At 41.1% G+C, this 11,578-nt stretch overlaps 1 long non-coding RNA gene across 7 annotated transcripts; it reads left to right on the forward strand.

Annotated features, from left to right (window-relative positions):
* Positions 1-5,290: 5,290 nt before the first annotated feature.
* Positions 5,291-10,949, forward strand: LOC123149404 (uncharacterized). Of its 7 annotated transcripts, none has more exons than XR_006474623.1 (6): positions 5,291-5,703; positions 6,013-8,477; positions 8,783-8,974; positions 9,096-9,166; positions 9,624-9,787; positions 10,411-10,949. It is a non-coding gene; the product is annotated as an uncharacterized lncRNA (long non-coding RNA). The 7 variants fall into 7 exon arrangements; XR_006474631.1 differs by having other exon boundaries at positions 6,013-7,437; positions 8,093-8,177; positions 8,323-8,477; positions 8,783-9,787; XR_006474622.1 differs by adding an exon at positions 10,016-10,228 and having other exon boundaries at positions 8,783-9,787.
* Positions 10,950-11,578: the final 629 nt, after the last annotated feature.

The following is an 11,578-nucleotide window of genomic DNA, read 5'->3' on the forward strand; positions in this document are numbered from 1 at the left end:
CATTGCGGTTCATAGTCATGATCTTGTTATCCTCAGTAAGAAGCTTGGTCGTGGCCTTGTACTCCTCAGCAAGGGCTTTTCTCTCCTCAATGGCAGCCTTGCGCAACCCCTCTTCATTGAGTAATTTCCATTTTCTTGCTTCTCTTGCGCCTTCTTCTCGGCCAACTCCTTCATTGCCTCCAATGTCTTGGCCACCATCAACTCATTTGATGCACCATGGCATCTATCTTGTCCACTGTTTAAGAATTCATCCGATCAATCAGTTAACGGGTCAGTTAATCGCTACTCGTAGGGTGGCCGATCGAATAACACCTATTCGTCGTGTTAACTTGTCAGGCCGATTAATTGGCCAGTTAGAACGATTAATCCCTTGTTACACTAATAGGAAAAACCTTATACACAGAAACTTACCAGTAGCGTTGGTCAAAAAGAAGCGCTACTACTCCCTCCGTCCGGAAATACTTGTCATCAGAATGAATAAAAGGGGATGTATCTAGATGTATTTTAGTTCTAGATACACCCTTTTTTGTCCATTTTGATGACAAGTATTTTCGGACGGACGGAGTACTACTTACCACCAGCGCCCGTCAAATAAACGTGCTGCAGCTAAGCTTACAGCAGTAGCGCTTCAGACGAAAGAAGCGCTGCTACTACTACAATTCCGACACCGTTCTCGGTAGGCTAGCAATAGTAGTAGCGATCTTACGCAAAGCGCGCTGCTGCTAAGATGGTTGTAGCAGCGTGTTTTACGCAGAAAGCGCTACTGCTAATGAAAAGAAAATAAAATAAAAACATATGGAAAAGTAAATGAAAATGAAAGAAATAGAAAAAGGGGAAAGGAAAAAAAGAAAATGTGAAAGAAATTAAAGAAAAATAAAAATAAAGGAAAAAAGGCGTAGCAGCAGCGTGCGCTCGGGACAAGCGCTATAGCTAACGTAGCAGTAGCGTGTTTTCTTAGCCAGCGCTATAGCTAAGTTAGCTATAGCTAATGTAGCAACAACTCTTTTCTAGGCCCCCACTGCTGCTATTTTTGTCTTAACCGCGTTGTTCTTCTTTCCCCGGCCACTTCCCCCAAATCACCCCTCGATCTGCTTTCGCCGTCGTCGTCGCCCTACATCGCCGTCGGTAGGCCGCACGCTCTCCTGTCGCCCTCCGCACGCCCTCTGCTGCCCTCGGTGGCCGCCGTTGTCTTCGCCCTACATCGCCGCCCTCCGCCGGCGCCCGAGGTGAGCACGCCTACACCTCCTCCTCCTCCCCTACCTCTGCCTAGCTAGGGTTCCTAGGGTTCATCAAATTTTAGAGTTCATCTAATTAGTTAGGGTTCATCAAATTAGCTACTACTTGTTGATGCTTAAGTAGTTATGTAGTTGTTGTGCACCCAATATAGTTAAGTAAATATAATTGTAAACTAGATGTTAATTAGAGCGGTAGTTGTAGATGCTTAAGAAGTTTTTAGGACAAATTCCTAGGGTTCATCAATGGGTGCTTAAGTAGTTGTAGATGCTGAAGTACCTAGCTAGGGTTCATTTAATTAGTTAGTACTTATAGATGCTTTAGAACTAGGGCAGTAGGGTTTAACTAGATGTTTAACTAGGGTAATAGTGTTTAGATTAGAGAAAAAAATCAACAGAGTTTTTTTACTATTTTTTAGTAAGTGTTTAATATAATTAGTAAGAAAATTAATAGAACTAGTTTATTTTTAGTAAGAACTAGTTGAATTAATATAACTAGTTTATTTTTAGTAAGAAAATTAATAGAACTAGTTGAACTAGTTTATTTTTAATAAGAACTAGTTTATTCTTATTTATAGTAAGTGTTTAGTTGAACTAGTTGAATTAATAGAACTAGTTTATTTTTAGTAAGAAAATTAATAGAACTAGTTGAACTAGTTTATCTTTAGTAAGAACAAGTTTATTTTTATTTTTCGTAAGTGTTTAGTTGAACTAGTTGAATTAATAGAACTAATTTATTTTTAGTAAGAAAATTTAGGCATATGAGATTTGATGATCTAATTAAAATTTTACTATAGAACTAGTTTAGTTTTAGTAAGAAAAATAATAGAACTGGTTTACTTTTAGGTGTATTTAACATAATTCTAGGTTGATTCGTTTTGAAGTGGACATGTCATATTTTGAACATGTCACATTTAATTTTTTAGTTAAAGCAATTATTCCCCATCGACGTCGACGATGCCTATTCCGCATCCTCGTCGTCGACTCGGCGGAGGAGGCCTGCTTGATCAGAGGGGCCATGTCCGGGACTGGGCTCCGTCGGGCTGGTACTGGGATGTGCTACCTTCCGGGGGGCGTAGCTTGGTGAGGATTCAACCCGTCGTTGACCCAAACCTTCTTTGGTGGCGGTCGCGTGGGCCAGTGACGGTGCGAAGGCTTGAGGACACCGCGGAGGTGGTACGCCATCGTGTCAGCGAGGAGGACGAGCACGTCCGTCACTACATGGTTGCGTTGGAGGGTAGGTTCTCCAATCCCTGGCAGGTTCTTGAGGGATCTCACTGGAGCTATGATCCTGTGATGGTTCCTTCTCTTTGGGTGTCCACCGCCCATGCCGGTACCCGTCGTTTGCTAGGGTTTTAGCTGTATTATTGAGGGTATATGTATGGTACAATTCGAGGTGTATTAGTGATAATATTAGACGATGTACGGACGCAAGAGATGATTTAGTTTTGCTTATTGAATGCATGCTAATTTGAATACTAATTTATTTTATGATTTAGTTTTTCTTATTGAATGCTCAAATTGGAGAGCACTATGCAAGGCGTATGCATTTGATTAGTTGATAGCTTATAGGGTTTCACTAAGTCCTAAGATGAGGGTAATAATGTTTTTATTTATATTTTGTTTTTGTAGCACAATCTCCACGTCTTTGCCGCCGTCGTCCCTGTCACCGACCCCCTCCGACCTCGAGGTGAGACTAGCCAAATCTCCATGTCAATATGAGTCCTATAAGATATTTTGAAATGTTTTTGTTCATATTTTCAACCATTGAAATGCAATGACCATCAAGTTTGAGTGCAACGACCATCAAGTTTGAATGCAAATAGGATATGTGCTTGCCCAAGTGGCCATGTTTGCAGGTAAAACCTCCGAGTGGCCTATGTTTTGCCGAAGTGTTATTAATTTCTGTTCCGGCAAATTTTGGGCGCTCAATATGTCCTTTTTTAGCAAAGGTCATGCCGGATTTTTCTGTGAATTTTGGCATGACTTGTGCTAGAATATGTAGGAAATATCGAGTGTCTTGGATTTTCCAGAAAGATAAATAAACGACCTTTCGGGTTTACTTGAAGTCTGTCGAGGCTCCATACATGACAATCAAAAAATGAGTGAGGGAGAAAGTCTGCATCATATATGAGAGAGGAAGAATCCCGACTATTGTCATGGGGGTCGTTTCTCCTTCTTCTCCTTGTGCTAGACCATTGTTATGCATTAGGGAAAGGAGGAGTAACGACCATCACCGACGGTCAAAAAATCAGTGAGGGAGTGTGTCCACCATTTATGAGAGAAGAAGAATGCCGACTGTTGTCGTGGGGGGTCGTTTCTCCTTCGTTCCCATGTGCTAGACATTTTGGTTTAATATACTCAGGGACGAATGGAGGAGCTACCATCACCAACGGTCGAATATATACACCGCGTGAGCTGAGTTTTCAAAAAAAACACTCGAAGGACGATAGTCAACCCGTGTTGAATAATAATGATCTAATTTATTTTTTGTAGTACATATATTGAATTTTAAAAGATTAATCTTTGAATTATGAACATATGAAATGACGTCGGACAACGAAAGTCTCACGGAGTGCTCCTGGTGCGGCGACAACCGGGGTTTCTGCGACAGGCCTCACTTGGTAGAAGGTCGGCGCTTCAACATTAAGCTCCAGGAGACCTTCGACGTTGAAATGGTACGCCACGACGCAAAGTGTTTTTTTCGTAATTAAACTCGACTTCTTCTTCTTCACCGTGTAAATTTCGTCTTTTACAATTGGACTAGCTTATCCCATGCCATGCAAGACGCTATGTCTTAGAGATGATGGATTTTGAAGATCATTAAAATATGGAAACAAAGATAGTTCACCTAAGGACCCATCATGGTTTTGATTTCCCTGTAAATCTATACAATTATTTGAGCGTATCCCATTTTGGTTGCCCGAATTGGGAAGCACTTTGCAAGACATATGATTTCCATGAGGGTATGCTTGCCACCATGGACTTTGGTGATCCTGACACCGAGGAAGACAATATGGACATTTGGATCCTTGTTGATACGCTTCCAATTCTACCGTTATATGAGTTTCTCAAACATAGTTATTAAGTAATTTATATTATTTATTTCAAAATAGTTGACAATTTATTTCCATTGATAGCTTATTTTCGTTCTTTAAAGAATGTGCGGAAGATGGTAGACAGAACCTACTACACCGATGGCGCAAAATTAACTTATGAGGAGAAAAATCATCTGATGTCATTTATTAATGATCTTGAGAATTACAATATCTATAATCAAACTTCTGTAAATTATGGTCAATACGTGCCACTGGTGCACGTGTTGAACTACGGTAACATCCATGGAGATAACATGGTAAGATTTTTTAATATTACGACATCCATGCATCTTTTGCATAAATTCTTTTAAAACTAAACTACATTGCTAACTACGAAATTATTACTATGTTTTTCAACAGAAAATCCCGAAGGATTGTGCACCTCATCTGATGTTTCCGAAAGGTCGCCTTGATGTTATGAGCTTACAGCCAGGTCATCCTACGCACCACAGTTGTTCATACCGTATTTCTAAAACCAATGAAGACATGAAAGATTGGAAACAATGTATGGTCAGCTGTAGGAACTTGGAAGCAACATTGTGCGACGCACATGAATTGAAGACATGATAATATCCATTCTCCATAATGGAGAGTCAGGGCCTATCTTGTTTTATGCTATTTTACCTAAGAGAGTGTAGTAGGTCCTATTAGAGGGGAATAGGTCCGATACAATGTGTTAATATCTGTACTCCTAATGGAGCAGTTGGTAGTCTCCGTCGGTTAATTTTCATCCCACCTCCCCTGGGTTTTTTCGTCCTCCCTCCCACCTCCCACCTCCCATCGATTCCCCCCGAACCAACCAGCTGCAAAAAAAAAGTTGAGTTCACGATGCTCCCAGGGTGCAAACCTCCGGCCGATCGATAGAAAAACAAATGTAAAAAAAATTCTACAAATTTTAACCAACGAAGAACAACCTACCACCGGGAGCAAGGCCCCCTCGCATCCCCACCCACCCACCCGTGCCCCTTCCCCTCCATCTCTTCCTCTCGGGTCCCAACCCTGGGCTAGGGTTCCATACGCCACCGCCTTCGGGCGGACCACATACGCTGACGTCGAGGTCCGAGAGGAGCGGGCCGCCGCTCCGTCTTCCGCCTCCACCATCTTCCGCCTCCACCGACCTCCGAGGTGCCCTACCCATGGGACGACACCGTCGCCGCCTTGCGGAACCCCAGGGCAGGGCCGGGCGTGGTCGCGTTGCGGGCAGCGAGGAGCGGCGTGCCGGGGCCTGAGTAGCCAGTTAGCGAGAGAGGAAGGGAGGAAGGGAGTGGCGATTGTCCTGATGCCCCAGCTCCGATTGTCCTGCCTGGCTGCCTCCCGAAGCCCCCAAAAGATCCATCCACAGCCAGTACTGTTGCCACAGCAAGTTTCTTCAGGTACTTTCTCCTCTGTTTTTTTGACAAATGACAAGCTTTTTTATAAGTCCATGCCACTGATTGCTACCTTGTTCTTGTGATTTAGATGTAATTATTCCTGTGATGTAGATGTACTGATGTAATATTTTGTCAAAATCTGTTAAAAGGGTATTTTCTTCTATGAACTATGTGAAGAATCAACTAAGGAACAAAATGGGCGATGAATATTTGAACAATAGCTTGCCATAATAATATTTTGCTACTATTTTCTTCCATTGTCTGCTACGGCATTGTCGCTCTCCGCTAACGCTCCTTGTGGTGGCTTTCTAGGTCCCTCGGCATTCGTGGGGTTGTTCGCAGCGTCGGGCTTGGTCAACGAATTGACGGAGTCTTCCGGGGTGATGCACCTGCTGTAGAAGTTGGCGTTCAAGGACACGGGGCACCGGAGCCACTTGCAGATCGTGCGGGAGGTGGAGGTCACGGGGGGCAACATCGGTGCCTCCGCGTCCAGATAGCAGTTGGTGCACAGCTACGACATGCTCTCCAGGCATACATACCGCAGGCCGTGCGTCAAACATGCTTCTTTGATGATAAGTAACAGACTTCTTCCTCCAATGGCTGAAACAAGCTTTGTGATTTACTCCTCTAATTCTCTTTTGACATGCTGATTAATTCCTCGCAATTTTCTAGAGTAAATCCATTCCCCTGTCACCTATAATGGAATTTCACATGTTTTACTTGCATGAACCAAACATATATGTGTGCTGACTACATGCCCCTGCAGGTGTGTTGATTCTCATGTCAAGTTTAGTAATTGTAGTTATATTTCTGCTGGAGCAGGGAACAATTATCAAGTTCATTTACATCTACAGACTGCAGTTGCTTGTTCATAACTATGTTTTCCTCCTGCTGCGTCATTCAGATCTATGTTTGTTTTCCTCCTGCTGTGCACTAACCTAGAAACCTGTAACCATGTCTGTAGCCTAAATTAGTAGTATCCCTGAGTGAAGGTAACGTTTCTAGCAAGAGAACTGATAATGCTGGCAGTGTCGTGATATTTCATAGCATTGTCAATGTCAGGCATGTCAAAATTTTGCTCTCTTTTTACTTAGCCAACTTATTTTACTACATGGGGTGTTTTGCAGTTTTGTTTCTACGACAGATTATGTTGAGTTTTGTTCTGGAGTGTTTGTACTGATGCATAAAACTACCTGCATCTAAAATGGCATGGTATTAGTATTTTTATTTTTAAAAGTATGCCACCTGCCTTAAGCTTTCAGTAAATCAAAGTTATGTCTTGATGTTATCGACACTTGAATATACATTATGATTTAATGCACGTTCAACAAATAGTTATGTCCTGATGTCTATTCTATGTGAAGTTTTGATTTCAGCTTGATATATTAATAATAATATTACCATGTTTCTTGTAAATGTCTATTTGCAAACATTGCAGATAAATTGGTGCTTGTATATTATAGAAGTAAGACACTTGAAAATAGATTCAACATAGTTCCTGCACTACCAACTTTTCATGGTTGACTTCACGTCAGAAAACAATTATTCATCATGGGCAATCATGGTTGTTCCCGACTCAGCAAGAAGATGATCGAGGGTTGGCGGCACGGCTGCTTCGTTGTCATCTTCGACGAGCACCGTCCGACACGATTTTCCGCTGACATGTACCATGGAATGTCACTGCTTTTATCATGGCATCCAACACTTGCAGATGTGACTCAAAATGGGATTCTGAAGGTAATGAACTTGGATAGCCTGATAGTGTACCATACCAACAACCATCTCCAAGGACATGAACTTGAAAAGTTTCTAAGATTCATACACACCTTCAGAATCAGATACCTGCTTTGTTCTATAGAATTCCTATGGATTTTAAGAGGATGAGCCACCCCGTTTGATTATGGTTCTTTCCTACACTCACAGCTAAAACTTGACAATTTGAACCCTTGATTGATGCAAGAGATTGAAGATACAACTCATGGAATCTGAAAAATTAGAAAAAATGGTCAAAAGTCATTTTTATTTGAAAAGTGGACGTCGACTTATTTATTTGACTGGCTCCGAACGTCAAGTTATCTGCTTTATTCTACTATGGACTTTATTGCCGCATTATCATTTTTTATTTGCGAGATGCTGCATTATCGTTTATGTTCTTGCATATTCTGTTGGCCCTTAATACTGCCACTGACGACCAAGTGCTGCATATTTATTTCTCTTTATAGGAAAATGTAACTCATAAGCTATGATGAACATTTCTTTTCAGTATTTACATTGGCATTATTTTGTCACTGGTCAATTTTATTGTCACATATAATGATGTTTATGAATCTGTTCATGTATTTTCGAGATTTAGATGAGTATATATACTGCCAACCCTTGGTTGTCCTTTCAGACTAGGCCTACCAGGCTACCACGAGGTCACCTCAGTTGATTTCAGACTAGCTGAGCTCCTGGATAGCTTTGCAATTCGATGCTCGGTAATGCCTTGTGTACTATACTTTTACCCTGATGGTTGTACGACTCAACATGGCTAGCAGATTCACTTGATTCTTTACTTGATCTTTCATCTACTGGGATAACCATGGCCTATGGGCATGGATGCTTGTGTTGTTGGTATTGTAGAAATATCAGACGACATAATGTCGCATGTATATCACTGCTCTTTGTATGGATGTGGTGGCATGTGAGAGGACAAGCAGGCATTGGGCCATTTACGAATTGCCAGAACATTGAGGGTGTGTAACATGAAATTGTTTCTACATGAGCTTGTGCTAAAGGTTCATTTCACCACTCCCTGTTTATACATGAAACTGTTTCCTTTACCTGCATTTTTGTCTCATCAGTTTAAGATATTGATGTGCGAATCAAGTTTAGACGATGATGTTAGTGGTGTAGCCCAAGCTTGGTTTATTCATTTGTCTTTCTTCATTTTGTTATTGATATTCTCTACATCGGGCTAACTCATACATGGCGATCAAGGTTATGCTGACTGTTGTTAATGGGATTTTAGTTTATATATAATTCAGTCATAGGATTTATCCATGGTGAGATAAAGTGATGATGAGTGTTGTGTGTTTTGCAGGTCTGGTCCTATTGCATTCGTAGTTGGAGTTTAACGACTGTAGCCTAATTTATCTTCATTGTTGTTTGGCCTTTTTTGGGAGATTCAACAAATTTCTTCCAAATTATCACAAATGGGGAAGTTTGTCTGAACCATTATGTAAAAAGATTGGAATGATTGTCATATTAAAGTCAGGCGTAGTTGCATGAACAAGTGAGTATTTTATAGCAAAGCGATTCTTGCCGGTTCAAATATTAGAATGTGTGTTGGCAACATAATAGGGCCAATAAAATAAATGGGACTATATTTCTTACAAATTTACTCTTATAACAAGGTGAGCAGTATATTACAGAGGCTTGCAGCACGTGGCTCTTTTTTATGCAAGTTTTCTCGGAACATTTGAAGGTAACCTGCATCTTTCTTACCTTTATTTGGACTATTAATATTTTCCTTGTCTGATCCCACCAAAAGAAATCTCATGCAGCTCTTTATAATTTAATTTAAAGCAGGATGACTTTCAGTAGTTCCTTTTCAATCTTCATGCATTTATCAAGAAAGCTATACTTTGTTATTTGCAATGATAAAATAGCTACAGCAAAGATATACTGATTTTGTGTTTGAATCAATGTGTTCCGTTATGATGAATGCCTCTTTTCTCTGCAAAACTGATGTGCTCCTTCAGTGGCGGAGCTAAGACCAAAAAACTGGGCGGGCCTACCCAAATGAGAGTACAAAAAACATGTGTAGATGACATATTACAAGCATAAATATACGTCTATAATACTAACATGCATTTTTAACACGCACCTGTCATCATCTAATCTGAGTGTTGTTTGCGTGTGCTTCATGCTTCCGGAGGCAGAATACATCCATCAGCTAGCTTAAGCTTGCCAGGCTTGCTACCTACGTGTGTTGGCCACGACGGTGGGCGGGCCACGGCATGCCTTTGCCCCAACGAAGCTCCGCCACTGCGCTTCTTTATAGGTCTCTTGTTGCAAAACCTGTGGACGGCATATTCATTTCAAGGTATAACTATACTCTATATCTTCTAGCACACAACCATTATGATTGTTTCTATGAACGTTAGGACTTGGCAGATTTAGATTCGATTCTTTTGAGGGAACTCCCTTCTATACAAGGTGCTCAAGCAGTCTGTTCCATACATATGTTTGTCCCCTCATGTGACAAGCATTTGTGTATTATATTCTATTCCTTTATGAAAGATTGTCTTCTACAATTTGTATTTCTGTGCAGAGACTTGCACTCAAAAGAGATTAGTTGACATCAAGTGATACAAACAAGTGATCCCCTAGAGATTCTTGTGTATAGGCAATCAGCTAAATGAGATTATTTGACATCTTGGTTGGTTCCTGAGGCGTACTATAGTGGTGACCAATATCAATGCTTTGATCACATTAAATTGCATACAGTATTTCTCTTCTGCTCGAAATAGATGATGTGGCAAAAGTAAGTTTGTGCTCCCCTAAAAAAACTTTATATATGTATTATTCTACTTATGAAACATATCTACTCATCAGAAATATTAAGCAATACAATATTAAGTCGTTAGATTAAAAAAGAATTAAGTATTCTGATATTCATTTAGATGTTCATGGATCTGATGATCGAATACTAATGAAAATGAGCAGGGGTTATGGACATGGAACATTCCAAAGCCTAAAGAATTCCTTCAAGCTTAGGGGTTGCATAAGCGAACGAGCGGGAAGTAAGGTGGAGAGTAAAGCTATAGAAAGTAGGGCGGACAACAAGACTCGACTCACCATCGTCTGATTTAGGCGCTGCAGACACAGGTAATGAAGGGTGACACAGGAAGGGGCAGAGAGGCACTTGCGATGGACGTACGTGTCCAGATTCTCCCTCGTCTCCATAGACATGGAAGAGATTGCCGAGGTGTGCTCCTGCGGGGGCATGCTATCATGGGGTTTGCGCTTGGACATGCAAGATGTGATTTCTACTGTTAGATATATATGGCCATGGCTTGTGGTGTACTGTGTGAGGAGCCCATGGAGCAACGTCGTTCAAGGAGTAACCATGATTACCATTCCATACCAAGCATGTGGTACATTTAAATTTGTATGTCGCAAGTCACCGTAGCAATGTGCATACCATAATGAAATGAAATAAGTTTATGGTTACTGTCATTTTAATTAACCAGGTCTTTGTTTTAGTTTCTTTTTCTCCGGTATGCATGACATTTATTTTTCTTTATTTATGTTCCTTTGCAGTCCCAAAATTGTTACCTTCGTTGGAGCCAAAAAAAATCATTGCACTAAGTGAGTCTTTCATTATTTTTAAAACAAAAATTTAGTGTGCGGTCATTTCTCATTGTATTCCATCTGTATTCGGCGCAGCCCCCAAGTCGCCTGGGTGGCGGGGGTAAATATGGATTCAGTTTGTGTTTCTTGCTACTATTGTCACACACGCTATACAATTTTGAGAGAGAGATTAGCCACATGACGAGAGTGAAGGTTGAGGGGAAGAGTCGCCTGGGTAGTGGCGCTGGGGGAGGGGGGTGGGGTGGGGTGGTAAATATGGTTCAGTTTGCGTTTCTTGCTACTATTGGCACATGCTATACAATTTTGAAAGAGATTAGACACATGATGAGAGTGAAGGTTGAGGGAAAGAGTCATGGGGAGAAGGACGTTAGTTTTTCTTCTTCTAAGGTTCACCTTCTTGTAAGGAGAGGGTTGTTGAGGACAAGATGTTATTTTGTCTTCTGGTAAGGGTCACCTCCTTGTAAGGAGAGGATGGTTAAGGAGACACACATCAGAGGAAAGGAGTGAGAGAGAAATAGTT

The sequence above is a fragment of the Triticum aestivum genome, chromosome 1B (assembly GCF_018294505.1).
Source record: "Triticum aestivum cultivar Chinese Spring chromosome 1B, IWGSC CS RefSeq v2.1, whole genome shotgun sequence".
Lineage (NCBI taxonomy): Eukaryota > Viridiplantae > Streptophyta > Magnoliopsida > Poales > Poaceae > Triticum > Triticum aestivum.